The 14,302-nt window shown below is 41.9% G+C and overlaps 1 long non-coding RNA gene across 1 annotated transcript; it reads right to left on the bottom strand.

Annotated features, from left to right (window-relative positions):
- Positions 1 to 372: 372 nt before the first annotated feature.
- Positions 373 to 14,225, bottom strand: LOC105609938 (uncharacterized). Its single transcript, XR_003591224.2, has 2 exons — positions 13,942 to 14,225; positions 373 to 819 (listed from the first exon to the last, which is right to left on the bottom strand). It is a non-coding gene; the product is annotated as an uncharacterized LOC105609938 (long non-coding RNA).
- Between the last annotated feature and the right edge of the window lie 77 nt (positions 14,226 to 14,302).

The following is a 14,302-nucleotide window of genomic DNA, read 5'->3' as shown; positions in this document are numbered from 1 at the left end:
CTTAGCTTCTGCTTTCCTCATTCTGCTTTCCCCACTGTTTTAGCAATTTCTCCTGGCAGCCTTTCCTTCATAAATCACCTGCAAACAAACCTTTATCTGAAGTCTGCTTCTGGGAAATCTGATAGAAGACACTGGCTATTACAAGGGTCTCAGGAATTTCTCCTGGTTTCTGTCTTTAGTTTTGTAGCACTTGACCTCTATGAATGAACTATATAGTATTAGCCTTGTGGATCACCTAGAGAAGAAAGAATTTGACGATTAGGTGAGACATCATGGTTTCTTGGCCAGCCAAGAGACTCATGGCATAGTACAGGAGACTAACCTGAGTACTGTGGAAAAGCAGGTGGGAAGAATCGACTAGAGACAGAAAGGTAATACGAAGATTCTAGTATATGTTTATTGCAGAAACTTCAGAACTTCAAGTACAACAAAGAAATTGAGTCACTTGTAATCCGACCAACCCAAGGATAATTATACGATAACTGATATCTTATTGTATTCCTGTTAGTTACCTATTGTTGTACAATAAATTATCCCCAGATGTAGAGGCCTAAAACAAAACTAAACATTTATTATATAACTTCTGTGGTCAGGAATTCAGGAACAGCCTAGCTGGGGTTCAGGCTTAGGGTCTTGGGAGGTTGCAGTTTTAAGACATTAGCTGGGTCTGCAGTCAGCTGAAGGTCTAACTGGGACTGAAAAATCCTCTTCCAAGATGATATGCTCACAGGGCCTTTGGCAGGGGGCCTCAGTTTCTTGTCACATGAACCTCTCCCAAGAGCTGCTTGAGTATCCTCATGGAATGGCTGCTAGCTTCCCCTATAGCAAGGGATCCAAGAGAAAACAAGATAAAAGACACAAGGTTTTCACAGCCTTATAAGTCACACATTGTTCTTTCTCCAACCTTCTTTGATTACACAGGTCAGCTTTGTTCATTATGGGAGGGCACTACCCTGTAAACCATTCACCTACCCAAAAACCATTCACAAGTGTTTGAATAATAGAAGGAAAGGATCATTGGGGGCCATTTGGGAGGTCGGTTATCATGATCCCCTTCCACTTCTTTCATTTTGTATTTCTCTCTCTCTTTTAACTGTACACACTATCTTTCATAGGAAATTATACTGGTTGCTCACTCAACTGCCATTTCCTTTTTCTTTATTGTTAACAGAGCACCAACTCATTAATGTTTTATTTTTGGGGATTCTTAGCAGCAGACAACATAATCTTCTCTAGCAGAAAGTATGTTGTTCACAGAATCATTGGCAGGGCTGAACAAACATGATCTATGTTAGAGGTAGGTAAACTATGGCCAGCAGACTTACTGCCAATTTTTATAAATAGAGTTTTATTAAAACATAGTAACACTCTTTTGTTTACATATTGTCTATAGTTGCTTTCACACTACAATGCAGAGTTAAGTAGTTGTGACAGAGACCATATATAATCCACAAAGCTTAAAATGTTTACCACTTGGCCCTTTAAGAAAAAGTCAGAATGGTGAATCCATTATAGTATGGAAGTTCTTCAGAAAAATTAAAAATAGAATTACCATATGATCCAGCAATACCACTTGTGGGTGTATATGTTCAAAAGAATTCAAGGCAGGATCTTAAAGAGATGTTTACATACTCATGTTTATTGCAGTACTACTTAAAATAGCCAAGAGATGGAAATAATCTTAATGTCATTGACAGAGAAATGGATCAAGAAAATGAGATTTACCTAGTGGTCCAGTGGTTAAGACTTGGTGCTTCCAATGCAAGAGGCATGAGTTCAATTCCTGGTGAGGGAGCTAAGATCCCACATACCACATGGCATGGTCAAAAAAACACAAACAAACAAGATAATGTGATATATACTGTTTGTTTGTGTTTATGACTCAGAGAGAAAGAATCTTCCTGCAATATAGGAGACCGGGCTTTGATCCCTAGGTCAGGAAGATCTCCTGGAGAAGGAAATGGTAACCCACTGCAGTATTCTTGCCTGGGAAATCACATGGTTAGAGGAGCCTGGTAGGCTACAGTCCATGGAATTGAAAAGAGTCAGACACGACTGAACAACTAGCACACCACCACACATACATACAATGGAATATCACACAGCCTAAAAAAGGAGGAAAACCTGTCACATGCTATAACAGCAATGAACCTTGACGTCATTATGTTAAGTGAAATAAGCCAGCTTCAAAAGGACAAATACTATATGAGATCACTAACATGAAGTTTCTAAAGTAGTAAAAAGCATAGCAACAAGGTCAAAAGTTGGTTGCCAAGGGGTAGGGGATGGGAGAAATTCATGTTTAATGGGTACTTTCAGTTTTGCAAGAGGAAAAGGTCCTAGTGATTTGTTGTACAACAATGTAAATATACTCAACATGGCTGAACTTAAAAAATGGTTAAGATGATTCTTTTATTCCACAATAAAAAAAAAAGGAGTCACAGAATGACTCCTCAAACCGCGCTGAGAACTGGGATGCCAATGACCCTAATGCCCATGCCACAGTCAGGATATTGCAGATGAGGAAACTGCTGCCACCTCCAGAATCCAAACCCCTGTGCACCATTCCCAAGTGGCTCAGTGATAAAGAATCTGCCTGCCAATGCAGGAGATGCAGGAGAGGCAGGTTTTGGTGCCTGGGTTAGGAAAAACCCCTGGAGGAAGAAATGGCAACCCACTCCAGTATTCTTGCCTGGAGAATCCCGTGGACAGAGGAGCCTGGTGGGCTACAGTCTACAGGACTGCAGACTTGGACACGTCTGAGCAACTGAGCACACATGCACGTGCCATATTCACACCAGCACGTCAGTCTTTTCTGAGTCCTGCCTCTCAGCTTTCTTTAACAGGTTCACAGGAGCATTTTGAGGGGGTGGAAGTTCTGATGGGTGGGAGTTTTAGCTTCTAGCCTTCTTTGTCCAGGAAAATATGCTAGAAAACCAATCCCAGTATTAACCATGACTATCCATCAACCTCTCCCTAGTCATATGCCACAGTCACATTTTTCAGGTATTCCCAATTCAACAGTAAATCCTGAATAGTCTAAGTCAATGATTTTCAAACATTATAATTACCTGGAGAGTTTGTTAAAACATAGATTACTGGGCCCTACCTCCAGAGTTTATGAGTTAGAAAGTCTGGGATGGAACCCAAGGATTTGTTTTTTTGTTTTTTTTTTTAATTCCCAATTGAAACTGGTGGTTTAACTATTACCCTTTGAGAACCACTGGTCTAAGTCACTGTTTCCTAACCTTTTTCACACCCTGCCCCACATCCTGGAAAGAATTTGGGTTCTCAAAGACATTATGAAACTATTAATCAACCCTAAATCCACCCTTACCTCTGGGCTTTTGTTAGAAGAGAAAATACATTTTCCTTATGCCCTTACATTCTTTATTCCTTATGCATAAACTTATTCAGCATTCTTTGTTATTTCCAGCCAAAGGTAATTTAATTTATATGCACTTCAAACTGCTTTTATGTTTCATGAACACTGTTTCCAATCATTTGATATTTTTCTACATCATCAAACAAAATAGTTGCATAACACGTGTGTTGAAATGTATTTAGTAATTCCTCTTGGGAATTCCACGGTGGCCCAGTGGTTAGGACTCCACCACTCCACTGCAGGGGCCTTGGGTTTGATCCTTGGACAGAGAACTAAGATCCCGCATGCTGTGCAGCTCAGGCCAAAAAGAAAAAGAAAAAACTTAAAAATCTCTCTTATGAGATGTTTAGATTTTCCATTTTTTATTATTACAAATTATACTACAATAGACATCCATGTCCATAAACCTTTGCATACATTCATAATTATTTCCATAGGATAAACTTCAATAGGTCATAGCTGAATGGTCTAGTGGTTTTCCCCACTTTCTTCAATTTAAGTCTGAATTTGGCAATAAGGAGTTCATGATCTGAGCCACAGTCAGCTCCCAGTCTTGTTTTTGCTGACTGTATACAGCTTATCCATCTTTGGCTGCAAAGAATATAATGAATCTGATTTCGGTGTTGACCATCTGGTGATGTCCATGTGTAGAGTCTTCTCTTGTGTTGTTGGGAGAGGATGTTTGCTATGACCAGTGCGTTTTCTTGGCAAAACTCTATTAGTCTTTGCCCTGCTTCATTCCGCATTCCAAGGCCCAATTTGCCTGTTACTCCAGGTGTTTCTTGACTTCCTACTTTTGCATTCCAGTGCCCTATAATGAAAAGGACATCTTTTTTGGGTGTTAGTTCTAAAAGGTCTTGTAGGTCTTCATAGAACTGTTCAGCTTCAGCTTCTTCAGCATTACTGGTAGGGGCATAGACTTGGATTACTGTGATATTGAATGGTTTGCCTTGGAAACGAAGAGAGATCACTTTGTCGTTTTTCAGATTGCATCCAAGTACTGCATTTCGGAATCTTTTGTTGACTATGATGACTACTCCATTTCTTCTGTGGGATTCTTGCCCACAGTAGTAGATATAATGATCATCTGAGTTAAATTCACCCATTCTAGTCCATTTTGGTTTGCTGATTCCTAGAATGTCGACGTTCACTCTTGCCATCTCCTGTTTGACCACTTCCAATTTTCCTTGATTCATGGACCTACATTCCAGGTTCCTATGCCTGGAATGCAAAGATGTAGAGGGAAACAATGGAATGGGAGAGACTAGAGATCTCGTCAAGAAAATTAGAGATACCAAGGGAGCATTTCATGCAAAGATGGGCTCAATAAAGGACAGAAATGGTAGGGACCTAACAGAAGCAGAAGATATTAAGAAGAGGTGGCAAGAATACACAGAAGAACTGTACAAAAAAGATCTTCATGACCCAGATAATCATGATGGTATGATCACAGATCTTCATGACCTAGATAATCATGATGGTGTGATCACTCAACTAGAGCCAGACATCCTGGAATGTGAAGTCAAGTGGGCCTTAGGAAGCATCACTACCAACAAAACTAGTGGAGGTGATGGAATTCCAGTCAAGCTATTTCAAATCCTAAAAGATGATGCTTGAAAGTGCTGCACTCAATATGTCAGCAAATTTGGAAAACTCAGCAGTGGCCACAGGACTAGAAAGTGTCAGTTTTCATTCCAATGCCAAAGAAAGGCAATGTCAAAGAATGCTCAAACTACCGCACAACTGCATTCATCTCACATGCTAGTAAAGTAATGCTCAAAATTCTCCAAGCCAGGCTTCAGCAATACGTGAACCGTGACCTTTCAGATGTTCAAGCTGGTTTTAGAAAGGGCAGAGGAACCAGAAATCAAATTGGCAACATCTGTTGTGTCATAGAAAAAGCAAGAGAGTTCCAGAAAAACATCTATTTCTCCTTTATTGACTATGCCAAAAGCCTTTGACTGTGTGGATCACAATAAACTGTGGAAAATTCTGAAAGAGATGGGAATGCCACACCACCTAACCTGCCTCTTCAGAAATCTGTATGCAGGTCAGGAAGCAACAGTTAGAACTAGACATGGAACAACAGACTGGTTCCAAATAGGAAAAGGAGTACTTCAAGGCTGTATGTTGTCACCCTGCTTATTTAACTTCTATGCAGAGTACATCATGAGAAATGCTGGGCTGGGAAAAAGCACAAGGTGGAATCAAGATTGCCAGGAGAAATATCAATAACCTCAGATATGCAGATGACACCACCCTTATGGCAGAAAGCAGAAAGGAACTTAAAGAGCCTCTTGATGAAAGTGAAAGTGGAGAGTGAAAAAGTTGGCCTAAAGCTCAACATTCAGAAAACTAAGATCATGGCATCCGGTCCTATCACTTCATGGCAAATAGATGGCAAAACAGTGGCTGACTTTATTTTTGGAGGCTCCAAAATCACTGCAGATGGTGACTGCAGCCATGAAATTAAAAGACACTTATTCCTTGGAAGGAAAGTTATGACCAACCCAGACAGCATATTAAAAAACAGAAACATTACTTTGCCAACAAAGGTCTGTCTAATCAAGCCTATGGTTTTCCCAGTAGTCAGGTATAGATGTGAGAGTTGGACTATAAAGAAAGCTGAGTGCCAAAGAATTGATGCTTTTGAACTGTGGTGTTGGAGAAGACTCTTGAGAGTCCCTTGGACTGCAAAGAGATCCAACTAGTCCATCCTAAAGGAGATCAGTCCTGGGTGTTCATTGGAAGGACTGATGTTGAAGTTGAAACTCCCAATACTTTGGCCACCTGATGCGAAGAGCTGACTCATTGGAAAAGACCTTGATGCTGGGAAAGATTAAAGGCAGGAGAAGGGGATGACAGAGGATGAGATGGTTGGATGGCATCACTGACTCAATGGACATGAGTTTTGGTAAAGTCCAGGAGTTGGTGATGGACATGAGGGCTGGCATGCTGTGGTTTACGGGGTAGCAAAGAGTCGGACACGACTGAGCGACTGAACTGAACTGAACTGAAACTTCTATAGACTTGTAAGATTAAAGTGTAAGCATTTTTTTAAGATTTAAAATATACTTTGTCAAGGTTTCCAGAAAGGTTGTACTGATTTAACTTCTGTCGAGTGTGGGAGGGTTTTAATTTCCTCATGTCTTCACCAACATTGGGTATTACACAGTCTCCTGTGCTGGTGAAGACTCTTTGGGCTCATCTCTGGGACTTCACTCCTCTCCATCTGTATACTCTCCTACATGATCCTATTGGATTCATTGGTTTTAAATATTACACAGAGCTGATGACTCCCAGGTGTGTAACTCCAGCCTAACCATCCTCCCTGAGCCCATAAGAGTGAATCTGGATGTAGCTATCCTTTGTTCCCTCTTGAGATGTCACAGATAGAAGACTTTTCCAAAGCTCCTCCATTCATCCTGTCTATGAAGTAGTTCCTCACCTTTCTGACTGCCTAAGCTCCAAACCCAAAAGCCTTCCTTGATACCTCCCTTTCCTTTGCACTCCATATACAGCCTGGTAGCAATCCCCGTCATTTTATCTTCCAAGGATATTTTGAATTTGCCTCCTTATGTTCATTTCTACTGCTCTCACTTCAGGTCAAGCCACCTTCTTCCATCTGAGCTACTATAATTCCTCCCTGTTCTGTTTGTTTTACTTTTAATGCATCCCAAACCACAGAGCAACAGAGTGATCATCTTAAAACAGAAACGAGATCATATTATTTCCCTGCTCATACCCTCTAATGACTTCTTATCATACTTAGAAACCCTGTTCCATCTGGGCCTCTCTTGACCTCTTCCCCAATCTCATTTCATCACATTCTCTGTCCTACCTTCTGTGTCCCAATCACATCAGTTGCTTTTCAATTTATCAAACATGACATGCTTTTTCCTGCCTCAGGACATTTATACTTGCTATTCCTCTTTCTGGAATCGTCTTTCCCAACTGAGTATAATTGACTTTGAGTCACAGCAATAATGTCCCTTTAGGCCTTCTTTACCACTTTACCGAAGATGGCGCCCCAACCTGGATTATAGTCAGCCCCTTTTATTGTCCCTTTTTAGCATTTATCACAGACACAAATTTTACTTACTTACTGGTTACCATTTCATGACTTAGAACACAAGTCCACTGGGTACCAGGAGCCCAGCTAGACACTGGGTATACAATTACTTCTCTCCTGACCTCCCATACTTACCAGTATGTAGGCTCACTGCGGCAGGTGAAGTGAGCTTTGTCAATGATGCCCAGTGCCTGGCAGGTAACATGTGACCAATGACATGGTTATACTAACTTAGATGAGTAAGTGGAGCAGTCAACAATCTGGGCACAAAAGACCTAAATTCCAAGTGACCTTATATAACTGGAGGTCTTATCAAAAACAAAGAGAATGAAATTCATTATAGATAGAATGTAAACATAGTCTAGGGAAAGAATGAGTGTGTGGTATGGCTCATTTTTATGGCTCAAAACCAACTGTGGGCTCAGTTTTACAGCTAGATTAGGCCTCTTATACTACTATGTAATTTTTATTTGTAAAGGGCTATGAAAAACATTTGTAGAAAATACATTCACAGTAATTATATAATTAATCCATATACTCACTAGGTGGTAGATAGAGTAGACAGAATTATCTTAAGTTTGCATAATGGGACACCTACACGTAGCCTGGTTAAATGGTTTCCCCAAGGTCATCCAGCAAGGCAGAGATGGGGCAGGTACCCTGTGCCTTTTCTCTAAGGCTACAAGAATTTCATGTCACAATTATCTGAAGACTAAAGTATATATTCAAAATTAAACCTTCACATCCTGTAGTATATATATGCACATCACTGTTTCCTAAAGTATCCATTCCTGGAAACCACAACTTGGATCAGTTCATTTTCCTTGGCCTGAACTTCTGCCCCAGAACCCATTCTAGATTGGGGCTTCATTGCCACTTTCTTCTGGAGATGGACCATGTTATTTAAAATGGGGAATACCTGATTTATTGGATATAAATCCAATAAATGGACTTTTTTCTAAGCCTAGGTGTTGCATTTACTTACTAAAGATGTTTCATAGTATGCTGTGTGTGTGCTAAGTTGCTTCAGTTGTGTCTGACTCTTTGCGACCCTATGGACTGTAGCCTGCCAGGCTGCTCTGTCCATGGGATTCCCCAGGTAAGCATACTGGAGTGGGTTGCCTTTCTTTCTCTAGGAGATCTTCCCCAAGTAGGGATCGAACCAGCATCTCTTAAGTCTCCGGCACTGGCAGGCGGGTTCTTTACCACTAGCGCCACCAAATGCACATGTCACAAGTGTGTAGCTTAATGAAATCTCACAAAGTGAATACGCTTGCATGCCTAGCACCCACATCAAAGCAAAGAACATGACCAGCTCTTCAGAAGACCCCATGGGCTTCTCCTTAATCACTATCCCCCCACAGGGTGACAGCATCCTAAATTCCAATGCTAGAATTAGTTTTGCTTTTTTTCTACTTTAGATAATTACTGATGGATTTTTATTCTTTTTCCATTTTTTCCCCCAAAGACTAAATGTCTCTCTGAGGGTCTAGGTTCAAATGACTCCTTTACAGAATAAAATTCTATAATTTCTTATTACCTAACATTTGAGGCTTTTTGTGTTTTGCCTCTAATTTTTGTTTCTCTCTTAGCTTCCAATTCTCCAGGAACCTAGGAGTTAATCCTGAGTATGCCTCTCTCTTCACACCTTCCCCTCCATCAGTGATCAGGCCCCATTGGTTCAGTCCAGCAGCTGAGATCACTATGTGCTTGCTGAGCACCCACTGTTGTCCAGGCACTATTTTAGCCATGTGCAGGGTTACATAGATTAAGATCTCTGTCCTAGAGGAGCTGACAGTTAGTGAGGCAGTGGAGTGAGACAGAAAAACAAATCATTTCAATATAATTCCATTCTAAATACTAGGAATTACTCCAGGGTACACGTATACCAGCTGAGGGGCTCAAGAAAGGTTTCTACAAGAGGCCAAGATGAGACTTAAAGGATGAACAAGAATGATCCAGAGGAAAGAGTCCAAGCAGAAGGAACAGCAAAGCCCCTGAAGGGCTTCTGAGGGGAAAACAGACACAACCACACTCTATCTCTAACCCCAGTGTTTGAAGCAGGCAGGAGGAAAATGAGTCTGAGAAGAAGCAGGAAAAAAAAAGATGATCAGAGATGTATAAGAACAAGTCTGAAATGCAGCCACAAAGCCAAGGAACAAGAGCTTTTCCTGGGGGAACGTAGCACCAGCTATGCCAAATATCTCCAGAAAGTTCTAGTAAGATGTATGTAGAAAAGATCTCCTGGATTGTGCAGTTTGGAGGAAATGGGTAATTTACTTGGGTGGTTTCAGAGGAAAATAGGGATAGAACCTGATTCCAGAGGGTGATGAGAGGAGAGATGTCAGAATGAGGAGACAGGGACTGGAAGTGGCTCTCTCCAGAAGCTGAGCTGAGAAGGGGGAGAGAGGTGCACCAGCTGGGGAGGAAGTGGGTTTTTAGAAAGGAGGGGGCAATACTGAAATGCAGCGAAGGAGAACACCTGAGGAAGGGAGGTCTCAGAGGGCTCTTTAGGCCAGAGGCTGGCGGAAGGGCCTCCCAAGGGTAGGTGGGATTGTGGATAAACAGAAGCAGGGCCGAGGGAATGCACAGCTCATGGGGAAAAGATCTTTTGGAAGTAGGAAACAAGTAGTAGTGGGTATGAACAGATAGGGAATTTGATGTTACTGGGGTTGGGAATGGGAGCGGCCTGAGGCCAAGAGGGGCTGTTGAGCAAAGGGGGACATGGAGGAGGTTGAAGGGGAAGAGGACGTGTCTTCTTGAGCATCCGTGTCCATAAATCCTTGTGCCCACCAGTGTATGTTTGTGTCATTCCCAGAACTTGTCTTCTGGGTTAAGAGCACATACATTTAAACAGATATTTTAAGATATATGTGCATTTAAACAGACAGATAAAAAAACAAAAAAGACAGATAATACTAAATTCTATTCCGGAAAGGGTAGACCAATTTAGACTTCCTCCCACAGATTCCCTTTGCCATAACCAACCTTGTTATTAATCTTTGCCAATCTGATAGCTGGAAAACGATACGATGATGTCTAAATTTTTGTCCCTTTTTGGGGAATAGAGGTCCCAGCTTTTAGAGAGGGACTGAGTCATTTTCTACAGTGATCAAATACAAAGCACAAGTCTCTCCAAGCCTCAGGCCAGCTTTTTCTTGCTCACTCACCACCTGGACATCTCTGCCAAGCCCAGCCCTCCTGCTGAAGAAACCTCAGCTTCTAACCTTTGTACATTGACTTCTCTGGCAGATTTCTTACCGGTACTTCCAGTCCCGGCTTGTACCTTGAGGACACTGCTACCCATAGCTGTCTCTCTTGGTGTCAGCCTGGTGGTGAAGATGTCATCTATGGTATATCTATACATAGAATATATTCTGACCTTAAAAAAGAATGAGAACTTCCCTAGTGGTCCAGGGGCTAAGATTCTGTGCTCCCAATGCAGAAGGCCTGGGTCTGATGCCTAGTTAGGGAACTAGATTCCGCATGCTGCAAGTAAGAGTTTGGTTGCTGAACTTTAACCCAGTCCAGCCAAATAAATAAGTATTTTTTTTAAAAAGAATGGAATTCTGATATGTGCTACAACCGGGATTATTGTTCACTTAGGCTAAGTGAAAGAAGTCAGATACAAAAGGACAAATATTGTATGAGTCCTCTTAGATGATGTACTTAGAACAGGAAAATTCAGAGACAGTAAATAGAATAGTAGTTACCTAGGGGCATGGGAAGGTATTGTTTAATGGGTACACAATTTCAGTACGGGATGATAAAAAAGTTCTGGAGATGGATAGTGGTGATGGTTACAAAATAGCATAAGTGCACTTAATGCTACTGAATTGTACATTTAAAAATGACTAAAATGGTAAATTTTATGTTGTGTATATTCTACCACAATAAAAAAAGGAATGAAATACTGACATGCTACAATATATTTTAATCCTGAAAACATTCTGTTAAGTGAAAGATGCCAGTCACAAAAGATAACATGTCATATCATTCTATTTATATTAAATATCCAGATTAGGCAAATACATAAAGTGTAGATTAGTGGTTGCCAGGGGCTGGTGGGAGGCAAGGAAGGGTGAATGACTGCTAATAGGTATGATGTTTCATTTTGGGGATGATGGAAATGTTCTAAAATTAGATAGTGGTGATGGTTGTACAGCTTTGTGAACAAATTAAAACTACTGAATTATATACTTTAAAAAGGTGAATATTATAGTATGTGAATTATATCTCAATTAAAAAAAAGGAAAGTAAGGGGGTGGGACTGGGGAGAGGGCTACATGATACTCCATACAATGCTATACCACAGTTTATTCAGCCACTCCCCAGTTAATGGACATTGGGTCTTTCTTTCCCTTTTATTCTTTCTTTCATTTTAAAAAATGGTGCAATGTACATCACTGAATATGCAAAAAAAAAAAAAAAAAGATACCGTTTCAGGTAGGTCTTGGGTCCTCCCATGCTGTGCCATGCCTAGGTATGTCTCAGTATGGGACTGATTTAGTAAGCGTCAGTTCCCCTGACACCAAGAGATGTAGGGAAGAAGCTTCTGCCCTCTTCTCCAAGTACTTTCTCAGGGCTCAGCAAACTACAATGCATGGGCTGTTCTGGTTTCAGCTAAGAATGATTTTACAGATGAACATTTGCAATCAATTTAATGATAGGACTCCAACTAATTAATTGGATCCCAATTAAGCAAAATCTCCCCCTCCACTGCCAATTCTATTCTCATTAGTGCCCTGCATTACAAAAATATTATATTAATGATTACTATATTTTGAATTTCATCAATAAAAATTTTGTGGCGATGCCATATTTAAAATTCCTAGATAGTATCCAGGAGAGGTTATCTGGAAGACAATTAGAAATGTGTGCCTTGAAGTTCAGGAAGACGTCTGTCTGGTCTGGAGAGAGATTTGGGAATCATAAGGAGATGGCTGACTTTCAGAGGACAGGGCAGGGGAAAAGATGGAGAGAAAGGAGATATTAAGGAAAACTAACATTTCTAGAGGTGAGCATGAATAATTCACTGAGAGGGAATGAATGTAGAATGATATATAAGACCCAGTGGTATTACTGCTAGAAAAGAGTTTTGAGGAGGAGGGAGAAATCAATGGATTGTTACAGAGGCATCAAGGAAGAAAAGGTCCGTACACAGGCAGTTGGATTTGGCAACTAGAAGGACACTGGTAACTTTGTCATTAGAGAAAGCAAAGAGTGACAGGACCTGAGGAGTGAGAAGGACAGGGAAGGAAGAAAGGTAGGAGGGTGGGAGAGGCCAGGATAGCGGAAGTTTTTCACAATAGAAAAAGCCTGTAAATGTCTAGGGAAGGAGAGGAAGATACTGATGATGCAATAGTTAGCTCCCCTTCTATTAGAGATCTCTCATCCCTGGCTGAACAAAACAGTAGTACCTCCTGTCCACATTCCACAGTCCCCCAAAACAGGTTGGCTGGAAAAGGCTCTCTCTGGTATAGGAGGATGGTGTAGATGTTAAAACGGACAGGCAGTGTGAACTTTTCTTCAGGTACTGGTCACAGAATTTTTGTCTCTTATTTTCTCCATCTTCAGTGTGGATCAAAACACCTGGCCTTCCAGGGTGTACTGAATTTTACAAGCCAACTCTTTTATTTTAAAAACACAAGTTATTAGAGAAGTAAATAGGATGACATATTGATTCTCAAAGGCGCAGACCACATCTATTTTATGAAATTCCCACAGTTGCTGGTCACTACTCTCCATCATTGACATTTGTGATATCCATAACACCGAGGCCCCCAAACTGTGTAAAACAGGCAGAAATTCGATGATAAAATCTTCTCCTAATGTAAGGTCAGACACCGTCCACTGTTCTTTAGCTCTCTAGAGTTGTTTGGGGGCACTAGTCAGTTATTACTCAGTTGTAACAACAACTAGACAAACTTCAAGATGGAAGGTGCTATGAGAGTATTAATTATTAGGTTTTTGTTTGTTTGGGCTTGAGTTCAGATAGTCTTCAGCAGTGGCTCGCGAAGTGTGAACCCCAGAGAACAGCATGATCATCACCAGTAGCTTGTCAGAAACGCAAAACCTGGAGCCTCAAGCCACACCTCTGGTCTGAGAAGCCCTAGGGGTGGGACCCAGCCATCTTGAGATGGTCAAGGTGAGGCTGCGGTGCGCTAAAGACGGACGGCTACGGATTTATTTGCGGCCTTTCCGCTAAGCCACCCTTATCCAGTGACATCTCCTGGGTTTTTTTTTTTTTAGAAATGTAGACTCTGGGGCTGCATCCCAACGCACTGAATCAGAATCTGCAACTAAATACGACCCTCAGGGGAGTTTGAGAAGCCTCGGTCTGCACAATATAATGAGGACCTCTTCCCCAGTAAGTTAAAAACAAAACAAAACAAAAACCCTGACAGCCTAACTGGAGAAACAGTGAAAGTGCCTTAAGACATCCAATCCACTGAGCCCAAGGCGCCGCAGATTGCTTTATTACCTTCACTGAGAGACGACAGAGCTCGCTCGGTGTCAGGCTGGTTAAAGAGGGGATACGAGGAGGACGACACTCTTCAGGCAAGCGCTCTACAGTCCAAGTGGGTCCGCAAGAGCGGTGAGACTGGAAGGCACGAGAAGGGGCGCGCTTCCCACGCGAGGGGCGGTGGGAAATAAATGGAGAGTGGCGGGGCAGAGAGGACGACGAGGGGAGGGCACATGGGGGGCCTGACGGCTGCCTTAGCTTCGCGGACGGGCGGGGAGCCCCTCCCTCGGGGGAGACAAGAGGGCGGGGGTCGGGCGCGGAGAGAGAGGTGGGTCCAGGTCCGCGCGGGGGCGGGCGGCTCCACGGCTCCCCGCCCCCG

The sequence above is a fragment of the Ovis aries genome, chromosome 13 (genome assembly GCF_016772045.2).
Source record: "Ovis aries strain OAR_USU_Benz2616 breed Rambouillet chromosome 13, ARS-UI_Ramb_v3.0, whole genome shotgun sequence".
NCBI classification, from domain to species: domain Eukaryota; kingdom Metazoa; phylum Chordata; class Mammalia; order Artiodactyla; family Bovidae; genus Ovis; species Ovis aries.
This window is presented reverse-complemented; position numbering and strand designations above follow the sequence as displayed.